The sequence below is a fragment of the Camelus ferus genome, chromosome 7, assembly GCF_009834535.1.
Source record: "Camelus ferus isolate YT-003-E chromosome 7, BCGSAC_Cfer_1.0, whole genome shotgun sequence".
Classification (NCBI taxonomy): Eukaryota; Metazoa; Chordata; class Mammalia; order Artiodactyla; family Camelidae; genus Camelus; species Camelus ferus.
The window spans coordinates 63,380,229-63,395,888 of NC_045702.1; the positions used below are offsets into that span (position 1 = coordinate 63,380,229).

Consider the following 15,660-nt stretch of genomic DNA (forward strand, 5'->3'; position numbering starts at 1 on the left):
GTAGTGCCACATAGGTTCTTTCGAACCATCAAAAGTCCCTCTAAAGATATGAAAGGCATGCCTTTTAGATGTCTCTGTTACACAGAAATGCATGTTAAAAATCCTAAGGGCACGGTCCCGCAGTACCGTTAGCAGGAGTCAAGTTGGAGAAAAGCTTATCTCAGTGAGACTTGTGAGTGCAGTGTTTGTCTAATGGAGTGAATCCCAACAAGACTGATGAGAAACAGAATATTAAGGAGTCTTGTTCTAATGAAACCATTTCCAGCTCAGACTTAAAGGGACAGAGGTAGTATAAAATGAAAATAGGCTTTTGGACTCCCAAAATTCTATGAGAAAGAAGCAGCCTGGGAAGATTGCTCAGCTATAAAAAGGCGGTGCACTTTATAGAACAGGAGGGAGGCAACAAGAGCGCAGAGAATGAAGCCAAGAGCCACGGAGAATCATTCCTACGGAACCATGCTGAGCTCTAATCAAGAAACTGGCAGCGTGTGCCTGGCTAGATTTCAGAATTGCTGCAGACTGATTACCTGATTGCTATAGACTCTGAAACGTCTATAGTGGCTTCCTATGCCTATCCCACTGAAGTATGTCGGGGTGGGAGGAGCAAAGAACGTGTCACTTTAGTTCACGGATCATGAGGATCAGATCAAGAACAGTACTCAGGAAGCTGTGATTGAGGATCTGCACTATGGAGCCTTGTCTGCAGCACCTGAACCTGATTTGGGTGCTGGGATACGGGACCTTGAGCCTGAGATGGATGCCATCCAGATGAGATATTGGGGGGGGGGGGTCAAGGAGGGCCTGAGTGTATTTTGCATGTGGCATCAATATATGTATAATTTGTGGTCAGAAGGCGGGCAGTTGTGGTTTTAAAACATACCCACAATTTTTAAGACATTCTTTCCATCAAAAGGTAGAGCCTAATTCTCCTTCCTTTAAATATAGGATGGCCTTTGTGACTCACTTCTACCAAATAAAATGCTTGGTCATAAAAAGCAATACGGCTTCTACCTGATTCTCCCTCTTCTTCTCTTGGTGCACGTGCTTTGGAACCCTGAGCCACCGTATTAAATGTGCAGCTAATCTGAGCCACGATGCTGAAGAGACCTTGTGGAGTAATCACGTTCGGTTAGAGGTGCTCTGCTCTAGCTGTCTCAGCTCCCAGCTCTTTGAGTTGTCCCACCTGACTGCAGCCTCATGAGAAACCTCAAGCCAGAACCATCCAGCCAAACTGCTCCTGAACTCCAGAACCATAGAAATCAACCTGCTTTAAAAGGGTAAATGCGAACTTGCCTGCTTGAAAAATGGGAGAGGGTGTTCCAATCAGAGGGAACAGTGCGTGCAAAAGAATAGGGGCATGTAGAGACCTGGAACATCCAGGGATCAGTGGCAAGTTCAGCACCGCGCATGTGGAGGAAGTGTGCATGGAGACGGGAGATGAGCCTGGAAAGAAAGAGGTGAGAGGCAGTGCTGTGGCGATTTCTGTGGTGTAAATGCTCCCTTCTGGTTTCCAGGTGTCAGTGATTAAAGAACTGGCTCACAAACTTCCTAAATATTCAGTAATTGGTTCTTGTGAACTGCTTTTCAGCTAGTTCCAGCAAATGACTGACAAGAGGCCAAATCCTTTAATTCCAAGAGATGTCCGCAGCCTTGAGTGAGTAGGAGTAGGCTGTGGGACCCAGGGCAAAGGTCACAACAACACGCCTGTGTAGGAGGTAAACAGTAGAAGTACGCATGCGCTAGTGGTGGTATGTACGCCTCATGAACAAAGCAACGAACAATTGCGCATGTGCGGGCAGAACAGGCGCAAGCAGGACAAGTGCGCCGCGCGGTGGGCGCCATCTTGTTGTGCTAGAATGGAGTGTTGTTTCTCTCCGTGTCCGCTCCTCGCGCAGTTTGTTTCGTGGTATGGCAGCTCCTAGCGCATTTTTCCGGTTGGGAAGCTCACATTCTCGAATCCCTCTCCAGCCCCCCTCGGCTGACAGGTGTGCTGAAGCAATTTTTCGCCCTTCACGTTGTGAAGTCGGCTCCTGTGGGTTCGGAGGAGAGGGGCTGATGATACGCGTGACGGACATGAAAACTCCCGGGAGCTAATTCCCAGCCTCCCATCACCGACCAGTAGTGCCCTTAAACCAAGGCAAGAGGGACCACTGTTTGAGTTCCCACGTTTACGGGGCCTGGTTCTGAACCTTTGTGGACATAGCCTTCCTCCACAGAAGGCGGACTCCGTGGCGCCGCGCCCACCAGGAGCCTGCCTCCCCCACTTCTACTCAGACAACTCCGGAGGTCTGGGACCCTGGAATTCTCTCTGCAAATGGAGCCTTCTCTGAAACCACCGTCCCTGAGAGTATGCGGCTGATGCCAAGGGCTGGCCAGTGGGGTACTGCTTACCACGAGAACGGACAGAGTCTGGATGTGGGGCGCTGGGGTGTTCACACACATGCATGTGTGACTCCTCACACTGGACCCACACCCCTACAGCTAGGAGTGGGAAGTGAAATGAAGAGGGTAGTTCTTGAACCAGGCAAATGCTACACGTTGCCCAGTTTTGGTGAACTTTGAGGAGTCCAAGAATTCGAAGTGCAACCCTGGCCGCCTAGGTCATTCTGAAGACATACTGTTAAGGTAAGAGAATCACATTTATTTAACATTTTGTCGGTTGGATTTACATTTTGAAATATTTTGCTTTATGGTATATGGGCTTCCATTTTGGATCTACCCTGGGCCCAGCAAATATCAGGGGTGGTCCGAGCTTACCCCATTACCAGGGCGCATTCTCAGCCAAGGTAAGCAAACTACAGCCACGGGGCAAATTCCTGCCCACTGCATGTTTTTATACAGGCTGTGAGCTACAAATGGGTTTTACTTTTAAAAGAGCTTTTAAAAATCAAAAGCAAAATATTTCATGACCTGTGAATATTGTATGAAATTCAAACTTAAGTGCCCCATAAAGTGTTTCACTGGAACACAGCCATGCTCGTTCATTTCTGTATTCAGCCCGGCTGCTTTCACGTTAAGACAGTAGAGTGAGGAGTTGTGACAGCGACTGTATGGCTCAGAAAGATGACCGTATTTACTATCCGGCTCTTATAGGAAAAGTTTGCCTACCTTCTTCCTGGAGTAGCAGACAGACAGGAGGAAGAGAAGAGTCCAGCAGGTCTCACTCAGGGTGCATGATATAAACACCTGTTGAGCTCCCAGACTGATGCCAGGGATCCACCCTCAATGTTTCTACAGTGAATTGGTTTGGGATTGGGGGTAGGTTTTCAAAACTTTCCCACAATTTTAATGAGAGCCAGGGCTGTGAGCCACTAGGCTAAGGAGAATGGATACATGAGGGTTTGGATTTCCCAAATGTTTCACAGAATAAGGTGGCAGGACTTGTGCCTCCTTGCCCCGAGGGTCTGCGGGGTACTGTTAACCGATTTAGTTAGAGATGGAGAGAGGGAAGAGTCATTGTTTTACACTATAGTATGATGTATAAGCTAAGTTGATTTGAATGTCTCTAAATCCTTAAACTGCTGCTTCAAACATATGTCCCTGGATGTCTGCAGCATTGTCTGCATCTGTCAGGCAGGCACACCTTGGGCTGTTGGAACATATCCCTTCACTGGAAGCCCCGCTGGGTCACTTCTCAGGATACACTCCAACAGGGAACCCTTACCCCATCTTTGCAGCGTGCCCTCCATAATTATTGGTGGTCTCGCAGAGAAGGAGAAAAAAGACAACTCTATCAGAATCCCATTCTCCACCAGCACAGTCAGCACCGTTGGCAGAGGCTGGCTCCAGGGCTGCAAGGCTGCTCCGAGCTATTATTGTGCCTGGTTCTCTCTCAGCAGGACTCAACGCAGACAATATAGCACACGGAGAGCGTGGGGGATGAACAGTAAATACGAAGCCTTGGGTTTTTTTTTTTTTTAATCTTGTCAGTCTTCTCCTGATTTGTGTCCTTTATCCTAGCCCCCTCTGCTGTATAAGCTTCTCAAAGCTAATGCCCATAACGCCACCACCCACTGGTAGCAGCAGGCTGCTGGGCCACGGCGGGGTCCTCATTGCAGAAATTTACAATGCCCGCCATTCTTCAGCAACTGTACGCGTTAACCTAGTGGCACAGGGTTGCTCCGACACCTTCCCCTCTGGTTTCTCTTTTCTCTGGGGGCCAACAGCAACTCGAGGAGTGCGGCCCTCCTGTCTCTAACTGATTGCCTTCGCGAGCACACATCACATCTTCCAACCCGGCAGAGCTGGAATAGCCCCTGCTGAAAAAGAAGGGAATGTGGGGCCATAATGAGCTGAGAGAGGGTTGTCATCTCTCCTGCTACATTTAAAAAGTTAAAAATATTTCTCAAAGTTATTTCTTTGGCTTCTTGTAGATACCAGCTGTCTGCCTCCTTTCTTGTATTAAGAACTCATGGGATTAAATCAGCCCAGGCTTGCCGAAGGGCCCACGGCTGTGGCCGCTGGGAGTGACGTCACATTGGGCATCAGCACGCCTGTCACTGTTGACATGGGACTGTGGCATGCACTTTACTCCCTTCAAACAGCTCCAAGGAGCAAGTTATTTCTTTCGACACCTGTATAATTCTAGTCAGTTTTTGGGATAATTTATGGTTCCCATTTAAGAAATCTGCCTATTATCTCTACCTTGGAGACCACAAAGTCTGCCTCTACACAATCTTATGTCTCAGAATCCACTGGTGGTGACAGGAAATGCATGTGCCTTTGGCATAGATGACTTGCTGTCTTGGGGGAAACAGCTGGGGCAGTCGGGGGCTGGAGATGTGGGGGTTGTCATGAGCTTTTGTGGCATGCAATACACATCAACTGAGAAACCTTACATTTGGTTTTGTGAGAATGTTAGCTTGTGAGGGCTTAGAAACTATGAAATCACATAAGTCACAGGAAAGGAGCAAGGGAAGGGAAACCTGAGGTAGCTGCTGCTAGTGGGTAAGGGTCTGTGCAGGGGAGAGGCAGGGCTCCAGGGTCCTCTCAACGTGAGATACGAATTTTGATTTTGACCTTCAAGGATAAATGTTTTCAAATCACCAAATAGCATATCTATAAGTTGAGGATTTTATTGCTATGAACTTTATTAATCAGTGTATCAATTCATGGGGGTTTGTTTGGGGTTATGAAGCTCATAGATCCGACAAGAAGAGGTGATGAGAGAAACGAAACTAGCCTCCTCAGGCAGTGCTGCCCATCCCAGGGTGGCTCCCAGCAGTGCCAGTTCAGCACAGGTGCCTGCTGGGTGGGGTTCACAGGAAGCGTTCTCAGCTCGGAGAACAGTGACACTTCTGGCAGAATGTCAGCATGCTCGGGCTTTGATTGGTATTCAGTGATGGGTAACCTACCCACCTCATCTTAGTATATGTGCAAATTCACCCCCCACCCCCGCAAAAAAGAGGCACTAAAAGATAAATAAGACCGTCATTAAACAAAACCAGATTGGCTCCAGATGCACAGAACACGTGGTGCATGTCAGTAAGGAGCTGGGGGAATTGTGAAGCTCTTGGAGCTCATGAGATTTGTTTTGCATAACCTCCACTTCTTTACTTATGTTCCACACAGCAAATCAAGGAAAGGGAGGGTTTAACAGACTCCTAGAACATTCCTGCTAACTCACTTCTTCCCACATCCAAGAGCATTGTGTGTTTGGTCTCTTACTGCACTCTTTAAGAATGGTTGAGTCTAAGAGTTTTTAAGACAATGTGTCTTTGACGTATATGTATGTCATATGGTGTTATTTGGTACCCACCAAGATGTACCAGGAGAATGTAGAGATTCTGCTATACTTTATTCCATATCATGTTACAAGAAAACAACAGTGACAGCTGACAAACCATTACGTCTTCCATAATACAGACAAATTACAATTGGTAACAAATATGCAACATGTATTATTCCATTCTCCTTACTATGTGTCATTTTGCAGTATAATAGTTTTCTGAATGCTAGCACATTTCTTAGGTACCAACTCCCTGTTAGAAAGTACGCATCTCAGTGTATCATACAAAAAAAAAAGATTAAAAAAAATTTAAAAATCCACTCCCAACTAGAGAATGTAGATTTTGTACGTGCCTCTAAAATATGCTGCAGTGGGAAGGGACTGAGAATAGGAGATTGCTTATTTTACTTGAGTTTGGTTTGGTTTGGTGTTTGGTGTATGAGAAAATTGCAAGGCAGTAACATATACAGTTTCCTCTGCCTACAAGCTGGTAAGGGAGATGGAAATTATATGCGATTTTGCAGCATATTCCTATGTATAAGGGGGGCAGGCAATAATCTACCCCAGTATGTACAGCCTAAACATCCTCTTATATAACAAAGATTACAAAACCAGTAATATTCACAGATGATTATCTTGTAGAGATGCATTACCTAGGGTATGATTACACTGGCTATCATGTACACATTGAGGGAAGGATACCAAGAGATTTTGCTTTCTCTGCAAGCCTGGAGGCTCCTCTGGAAACTTTTCTTATCACTCTTGGGAGGTAGAAATAGCTTCTCATCCTTGGGTCAGTGGATGGACAGCCACCCCTGCCTTATGCCCCCTGTTTTTTGTTTTGTTTTGTTTTTTCTGAGCACTGCAAATTTTTTTTTTCATGTCCTATGTATTTTGTATTTTGAAATCAACCAAAGTGTTCCTTTAAGAAAACAGAAAGGAAGTCCCAAATTTCCTTTCAGAATGCTGTGTGTGCAGTGATGTCACACTGATACAATCACCATGCTAATGTGTTCTAACTATTCCAGCTGTTTGAATGCAAGCTACTCCTTCATATAAAAATAGTATCACCAAAACATTCCAGTGCTTTCTCAGTAGAATAATAAATCTGCTCATGAACACAGTCTGCAACGATTTTCATAGCTGTCCTCAGCAAGAGGTGGGAAATGAAGAAGGAGAGGGTGGCTACAAATGGGAGAGGAAAGGAGAGACAAAGCAGACTTTGGATGTCCTGTACCGATGGCAAGCATGGGGAACTCAAAACCTCCTAAATGAGACCCTTCTGAGACATATGTCTCTGTAATAAAACAGATTTTCCCTCCACTGAGAAATATTACATTTAATTTCCCAAGAGAAGCTGCCAGGGATGGGCATATATCTCTGAATAACTCTAACATTTCTAATCAAAGTCTTTAAACATTAAACATTTTCAAATTTTCAAGTTAGAAAGCCTGTTACATAGCAAGACTTAGTCAACAGTTGCCCTTGATTTAAATTTCATAAAATACAAAAGTTTGCCTCTCCCCCAAATGAGTAATTCAAAACAAATAGCGGGAAAGGCCATTTTCGATTGCATGTAAATTTTCTTTCCACATTTACTTTAAGAAATTCTAATGTAAATACACATTAAAGCAAAATACCTCTATGAAAACTTCCAAAGGGTTGGAATGTAAGAAGCATGGGAAAGATTTCTAGGTAGCAAACAGTAAACATTCTGGCCTTGGGTAATTTTTCCTCTCTTTAAAAATCAATCAGTGAATAACTCCTCACTTAGCACGTAGAAGCTTACAATGAATGCTACTTTGGACAAGATGGTTGTGACCTTGACATCTACATTCACACCCTCCCTACTCCAGGGAAAGTAGTGTTTTGATGTTTAAGAATTCTAGGTCCAATTTTCTAGGTTTCCTGGCTTTGACTATAGAATAGGTTTGCCTTCACCTGACTCTCAGAGAAAGTCTTTGTCAAACTGGCTCATAATTCATATTCTTGATCCTCCAAAGTGCGATGTGTTTCAAGCTCTTAGTCTCTCCTTCTAATAGGAAATGTAAAACAATGTACATGAAGGTATTTCGGTAGGAATTGGTGTCCTGAGGAGCTAGGTTTCCTAGCTGCCCCCTTGGCCTCAGTATTATTGGGGTTCTGCAGCGAGGCCGCCCCTACTGGGAGCAGACCTACGTCCGGAAGCTCTCCCCTCGATGAAAGCACGCGCATGCCCGGTCCCCTTTTCCCTCCATGTCACATACTCGCCTTCCTCCTATAAGTTCTCTCAACTTGTTAAAGAAGGGAAGCTGGACCTTTCTTTTTTTCCCTTTTCCATCTTTAAAGCAAGACTCCTGCCTGGTTTCTAAAACCTGCATCGAACAGTTAGTTATTCTAGGAGACTGTCTAAAGTTAGGGTGCCTTTTAATCAGCTTGGAATGTTTGTTTTAAAAAATGTAATTCAAAAGTGCTTTGGTGTAAATGAGCAAATTTTAAACTCTGGATAACTCTGTAATTTTCTTTTTAAATGTGAACTAGTAAAGACAGCTTTCAGGGCTCACCTAGCAGAGATAATTCTTATACCCACGCTTTAAACATTCTGCTCCTCACTCTTCTCTCCATTTAGAAAATACTCACAAAGCATAACAAAGTGGATGGAAAAAATAAGATGTTGACAAGACCCAGAAAACATGTAAAAAGTCACCTCACTTTCCAGAGGTCAAAAGCAAGCAATTTACCCCTGTCTTTGTTCTTAATCTTGATACTGGTTTCTTCACTTCCAACCTGCTCAGAGAGCAGTCACGCTATGTGACTTGAAAATGCTAAGCAGATTCCGATATCCTATATAAATGTGCAGTTATTTCCAAGAAAAAAAAAAAAACAACACACATTTGCAAATGTCCTCAAAAGGAAAGAGACAACTGGGGCCCCACGGCCAGGGACCAAGTTGTCAAGTCAGTCGAAGAACACGGATTTGCTTTAGCTCTAATTTTCCTTCCTGGTGGTTGCAAAATGTGCACTGCTCTCAAAGAAAACACACAGTGTTTCATGCCACTGTGTGGCTTTCAAGTACAGACATTACTGAAGAAGTGTGAACACCGAATGTGTTGTCTTAATGTATTTAAGACATGGCTGGTGAAAGCATAAAAACCTTTACAGAGACGCTGCGGTGCAGAGGGAAATCAAACAAAATCAAACACAAAAGACTGAAAAGAATACATGCCATGTATCAGTAAGCAAAACTTAATCTTCACATAGTTCTTGGAAATCACAAGGTATCCAAATGCGTGCAAGGTTTTAAATAAATTGCAGAGAAAACAGGGTCTTGCCAGCTTCAATTTTCTTGCAAGTGAAATCCACCACAGGGAGTGAAAGGAAACTGATCCATGGTTCCCTTCACATTATTGGCCACTTCATTAATGTTTTTATTCTTCCCAGAATGATGACAACTTCATCCTGGAAGGAGGAAAAGAGAAAATTGTTATATGTTAAAAACAAAAAAGAAAAAAACTCTTACATCATTCATTTTTCCTAAATTATATGAGATGTCAAAATTGGTCAGGCCAAAGTGAGCCTGCCCATTTTTTTCCACAGCTACCCCGAGCACACATACCTGAGACAGAAGAGTCTCCTTAAGCAAAACAGTTCTTATAATATGATAAATAAATGTTCTGACTGAATTTTTTCCCTTAAAATAATTTGACTCCATGAATTTAAATAGTCTAACATCCTTTTGGATTATTTAGAGAAAAAGAACTTCAACAAATTTCCTTCCCTAAATCGTTAGTACTAATACTGGTCTTAATTAAGTGCCTGTGGCATCCTACAGACCATTAAAAAGACACATCGTGTTCATTTTTATGAACATGAAATAGAAAAATGGATCATATACATGCTTTTACAAAAATTCCAGCTGCATATAATTCCTTGGTGCCTATTATCAGACCTAGTTTCAGCAGAATGAAAATTGGCCAGCATGACCTGAATTGCCAGCCTCTTCCCAACATCCTGCGTACAGCTATGTTTCCGACAGTGCACGCTTAAACTCAGAAACTGCGTGCACGAGAACGGTTCGGGAATAAAGAAGGAATGTTCACATTATTTCTCTCCATGTTTCTTTTGGCCCTTAAGCATTTTCATTTCTAGGATGCAAGTAGAATGTCTTGCCAGGAAGGGTGAAGAGAAACACTCCCAGGCTCAGGTCACACAGCCCAGAGATTCGACCAGTCAGCTCCACTGAATCCCAGAACCAACTCATCTCAGTTTAGTGGCTCGAGGTCACTGAGGTCTGGTCTGGCCTGCTTGTCCCCTTCTGCAGTGCCACACAGTCATCTTCCCGGGCAGAGAGGGAACCTGGGCCTTTGTTGAGACCTCACCGTGTGGTTGCCCTGATGCTGCCCTGGCAGGCTGTACCACCAAGGTTATCAGCCTTGAATGGCACTACTGGATCAAGGGAGCAAAGAGTTCCCATCTTATAGATAAGAACCATCAAAACAGCATCCTCTCCACCCTCTACTCATTTCCCCCCACTTACTACAATGATTTTTTCGAAGGTTAACCTTTACCCCCTTTTTTTAAAAAATTGAGGTGAAAGTCATATAACAAAATTAACCATTTTACAGCATATAATTAATTGGCATTTAGTGCATTCACGATGTCATGCAACCATCATCTCTAATTCCAAAACATTTCTGTCACCCCCAAAGGAGACATTATATCCTCTACTTATGTATCTTCTATCCTTCACTCCCATTCTTCCCTTGCTCCAGCTCCTGGCAATAACGAATGTGCATTCTGTCTCTATTTACCTACAGGTATTCACCTATTCTGGGTATTTCATATAAATGGAATCCATATAATGTGTGTGTCTGGCTTCTTTCACTTAATGTTTTTAAAGTTCACCTATGTTGTAGCTTATTTCAATATTGCACTCCCTTTTTATGGCCAAGTAATATTCCATACTATGAATATACCACATTTTGTTTATACATTCATGAATTAATGTGTATTTGGGTGGTTTTCACCTTTTGGCTTTTCTGAGTAGTGCTGCTATGAACATTTATGTACAAACATTTGAGTACTTGTTTTCAATTCTTCTGGGTAACACTTGTTCCTGGAATTGCTGGGTCATATGGTGATTCTGTTTAACTTTTTGAGGAACTGGCAAACCATTTTCCATAGTGGCTGTATCATTTTATATTCCTGCTGGCAATATACAAAGGTTCTAGTTTCTCCATACCCTTTCCAATATTTATTATTTTCTGTTTTTTGTTTTTGTTTTTCCTTGATTGTAGACATGTAGTGGGTGTGAACTGGTATCTGTCTCATTGTGATTTTGATTTGCATTTTCCTAATGACTAGTGATGTTGAGCACCTTTTCATGTACTTGTTGGCCGTGTGTCTATCTGTTGATAGTTGTCTATCTTTGATACCCAAGAATTTGAATTTTGATGAAGTCGAATTTATCAGTTTTTTTCTTTTGTTGCTTACGGTTTTTGTTATATCTAAAAATCCATTGCCAAATCTGAGGTTATGAAGCTCTGTCCCTATTGTTTTCTATGAGATTCCAGCTCTTCCAGGAAGCATGCCCACCCTGGCCAAGCAGGTCGGGGTTTATCCTGACATATGCTTGCCTGGGCATGGAGTTCCTGCAGCCACACCCAAGTGATGCAGTCATTGCCTGGCTCTCCTCCACTCCACCACTTTAATCAACAGAATGCAGACCTGGCGCCCAAGCTGACCTTCCGAACTTTTTATGTAGTCCCTCCTGAGGCATGGGGGCATTTCCTGTGAGGGAGCATGGAGAGGGGCAGGTGGCATCATTATGTTCTTGATTAAGCTTGCTTTTGTTGACCATTCTGTCCCTAGAGCATAGCCCAGATCTGGCCCAGGTACTCAGTAAATGGTTGTTGAATGAATAAGAAGAGGAAGGGTAGGATCTGAGAACTTGGGAGTGGAATATGCTCTCAGATGTAAAAATCTTCTCATGGCCCAGGGACAGAGGGCAGAATGCTGTGTGTAGGCTCTTGCTGAAAGAGCACAGTGCTGGGTACAGAGCAGGCTGTCCACAGATACACTGCAGGCTAGGAAAGGTAGCTAGGATTAACACCTGCCTGTAGGCCAAGCTTTTTTTTTTTTTTTTGCCTCCTGACATTCTATTTGAAAGAAATGATTTGATCTTCAGTATATCTGATTTCATGTAACAATGAACTATGTTGTCATCATCATCCATAGCATGTTACTATCCTATTGGGCTGATTTATGACTTTTTTTTTAAGCCATTGATGGTGTCTGTCTTGCCTTTGCCCTGATTCGCTGGGTGTAACCTCCAGGAGAATCATGTGTACCTGACCAAGGGCATAAACAGAGTTGGAGATTAAAGGATAATACATAATAATAGTAGTTGGATGATAAATGGTGGACACAGTGATTATGAGAAGTATGTTACCAAGGTTGAGGCTCACTTAATGGGAGGAGCCAATAACATGAAAAGAAGGCAGGTGCCAAGGAGAGCCAGACTCTTCCCCAGCTCTGGGAGCAGCTGAGTCCAAACTGTGCCAAGTACCCTGCCTGATACTGCTCACTGGCAGCACAGGATGTCCCTGCTCCCTCCTTGGATGGCATCTACATTAGTTTCAGTTTTCAAGGACTGCATCTAAGGTAGGACAGTTCACTGCCAGAAAAAAATTTTTAAATCTAAATGTAATCATGCATTTGATCGGGGGGGGGGGGGAGGGATACAGGTGGAAGGAGAGAGGGCACATGACAGTTGTAGGTAGGCAAACTATAATAGTGAAATCCTTCCCTTACATTTAACTGCTTATTACTATACGCTGCATACATAACACAAACAAAACTGAATATAAATCACAAGCTCAACTATGTGCACAGCAACTCATAGGTATATGAGCCATAAGATTAATGATTGCCATTTTTATCTTGCTTTCTGCTTTTACAATGTTCCTTCTCTAGATATGAATGCTTTAGACAAGAAATTGGATTTTATTGATAAAATCCTTATTCAGAAATATCTACATAGAGCTTCTCAGCTATAAATATTAATTAATTGGGTCGCTAGTACCCATAATGCAACTTTGTTCTGACCCATGTGCCCTATGAACTAGATATTTTTTGGATTCAATTTTCTTAAAACCAACTGTCAGCATCATGTGATGGAGGAGATGAAAAATGAAAATGAGCAGCCCTGCTGTGCAGGTGGGTGACCTGTGGGAGAGAGTCTGCCTGGTAGGATTTTTACACGAACCATCAGACACAGACCAATTGATTAGATCATCTCATACCCGCCACCAACTAGGCTCAAGAGACTAATTAGAGAGAGTACTGCCTGCGCAGGCACCCCATTGACACCTAATTTGCTCAGCCAAAGCCTTTGGGGAAAATGTATTATCTCTGCAGCTGCACTTCATGCATTTCTGATTTGAGGCATAAGCAAGGAGTGCTTCATCATTCTTTTGAGTAAACTGAATGTAGAAGCCCTTAAGTGCTAAATGCAAGCAAACAGACCCAAATTAAAAATGGGCCAGGCTCTTTCTAATTCCCTCTGTGCTCCCTGTTCAGTCTCTGTGTGTACACACACATGCAGTTTACATGCCGGCGGGACAACACAGCCCAGGACCCCAGCTCAAGGTGCTTCCATTGTGATCAGATGGTCTCTCTTTTGCTGGACTATTTCCCACTCTAAGGTTTTGTGTTTGTTTTATTTTTAATTTTTTTTAACCCTGCTGCACTGCCCCACCACAAAATACTCTTTTTTCTACAGGGAGACTGTGCCCCCTCCCCTCCCCGCTTTTTTTCCCCTCTCTCTAAGCCTCACTGGAGAGATGTGATTATTTTGGTTCCAAATTAAAACAACTGTAGGTTTTCCTTTCATCACCCAAATTGTGAACAGGATATTCACCAGGATGTATGTGAAGCTGCAGGGTAATCCACTCATTTATATTTGAGGGACTTCTTTGTAAAGATGCCTAACAGAAAGGGAAGAAATTTGATGGAAAGCAAGCTACCTCATGGTAGCAAAGCCAGTACAGAATTATAAAATAGTTAATGTCTCTTCAAGAAAAACAATGTATATTAGTTGACCACCTTTAGCTTTTATCTGTTTCTAGCCTAGAATAAAATTAATTCTAACCTTATTTTTCAAATGTAGAATCCAAAACACTGGTATGTAGGAACATATTTAAAAATACATATATAATCACATGCTTTAAAAAAAGGAAATAAAAATGAAAATTCCAGACAATATGGAAAAATGAGAGTATGCTGGTGTCAAGTCTAGTGACTATGGGGAATGAATTTCCCTAATGCTGGAATAAAAGAGAAAAAACAAAACAGGACCTGCTATGGTGTGTTCTAGAGCCGACCTCATGATGTCATGCCTTCCTGCTCACATGCTGGATGAATTATTTACCCATGTATTCTGGTAAATTACAGTTACACTTTTGTTTTTCGTATGTATCTCATTCGTAGTAATTTGGTGAAGATTTGGGGGGATCATTTTAGCTGCCTGCTTTTGAAATCAGCTTTCATACTTGGCCTAAACTGGACATTCAGGTAGTAAGAGGACTCCAGTGGCCATTGGAGTGATTATCTTTCTGAAGGTTTATAAAGAGTGGTTGTAGGGGAGATGTTTGAAACTAGTTTAGAGGGGGAGGGTACAGCTCAAGTGGTAGAGCATATGCTTAGCATGCATGAGGTCCTGGGTTCAATCCCCAGTACCTCCTCCAAAAGTAAATAAATAAGTAAACCTAATTACCCCCCCCAAATTAAAAAATAAAATGAATTAAAAAAAAAAGAAAATAGTTTAGAAATCAGGGCCTTAACTAATCCATATAACAACCATCTATAGAAGGTATTCTGATTTAGTGAAAAATGAAGTCCAGAAAGCTTCTCTTCCCCAAGGACCATATTAACAAGATTTCACATGAAAAATATCCAGGAAAAAAAAAAAAACAAACTTACTGGGCTGTGCCATTTTGAGTTTGACTTTGCTTTACATACTAAAATAAAACAATCAAACCAATCTTTTGCACCTAATTAATCTTCAGTCAGATTTTGGTACTGTAGAAAATTAAGTCCACAAATAAGGCTGCTAAACCTCAAGCATTGAGGCAACTACAAACCTCTCTGAAGTAAAGATTTCAAGTATATATACAAATACATACACATATGACACATATACTCATTGGTGTGTGTGTGTATATATATATATAGTCTAATTTTATACTGTAGATTTTATAGGAACGGTGAATTCAAAATGGTAAGTTTTAAACTTCACACTGATTTCCAAAAATCTGGGAACAGCTTAATTTATTCTTTTTTTTCATGAGTTTAATTATGTTATGATTTGGCTAGAGATACAGGTTTTCTTTAACATCTAAGATCAGTGCTTTCCAGTTACTCTGACATTGCATTGAAGCTCCTTGGGGGGTGGGGAGAGATGGGATGAAACAGAAGGAAGTAGAAAATTAGTCAAACCTACTTCTGTAACTTATTTCTGATTTATGATAATCACACTTCTTCCCCCTAGAAGAGAACACATCTTTGAGACCAGCAAGAGAATATTAATTAAAATGAATGCAGAGCTAGTCGGGCTTTGTTTTAAGCTTAACAGAAGGTACATCACTCAAAATAGCCCAAATCCTTTAAGTTGAAAGCTGACTGGTAACATCCATATGGATGCACAATGCACTAATTGCAGTGACTTCGCACATTTTATGCTTCTTGCCAAAGTGGGGATTTTAATTAAAAATTTTTAGGCAAAGCTTTAAGTCTAACATTTCAAAACAAAACATTTCTCATACAAGGAGACCGACTTAACATCATTTTAATAATCATCATTATCAACAAACATTTATTGAAATCCTCATTGAAGACCAGGCATTATATGATGTTAATTAGCTGTGATTGAAAAGAATCCTCTATTTTAATGG

At 42.2% G+C, this 15,660-nt stretch overlaps 1 protein-coding gene and 1 long non-coding RNA gene across 7 annotated transcripts in view; one reads left to right on the forward strand and one right to left on the reverse strand.

The window, feature by feature from the left end:
• The window catches only part of LOC116664988, a 64,471-nt gene that overhangs the window by 21,761 nt on the left and 27,050 nt on the right, over positions 1 to 15,660 (forward strand). The window contains exon 3 of the long non-coding RNA XR_004321562.1: positions 946 to 2,625. This is a non-coding gene — a long non-coding RNA (uncharacterized LOC116664988). The remainder of the gene's footprint in view (positions 1 to 945; positions 2,626 to 15,660) is intronic.
• The window catches only part of CDK14 (cyclin dependent kinase 14), a 556,073-nt gene continuing 546,191 nt past the window's right edge, over positions 5,779 to 15,660 (reverse strand). For 5 of the 6 annotated variants that reach the window (XM_032484028.1, XM_032484029.1, XM_032484027.1 and 2 more), the window contains one exon: positions 5,779 to 9,166. The gene's annotated coding sequence lies outside the window, so the exon portion shown is untranslated. Of the gene's footprint in view, positions 9,167 to 15,209; positions 15,254 to 15,660 lie in introns of all 6 variants that reach the window. The other variant, XR_004321561.1, reaches the window with a different exon arrangement.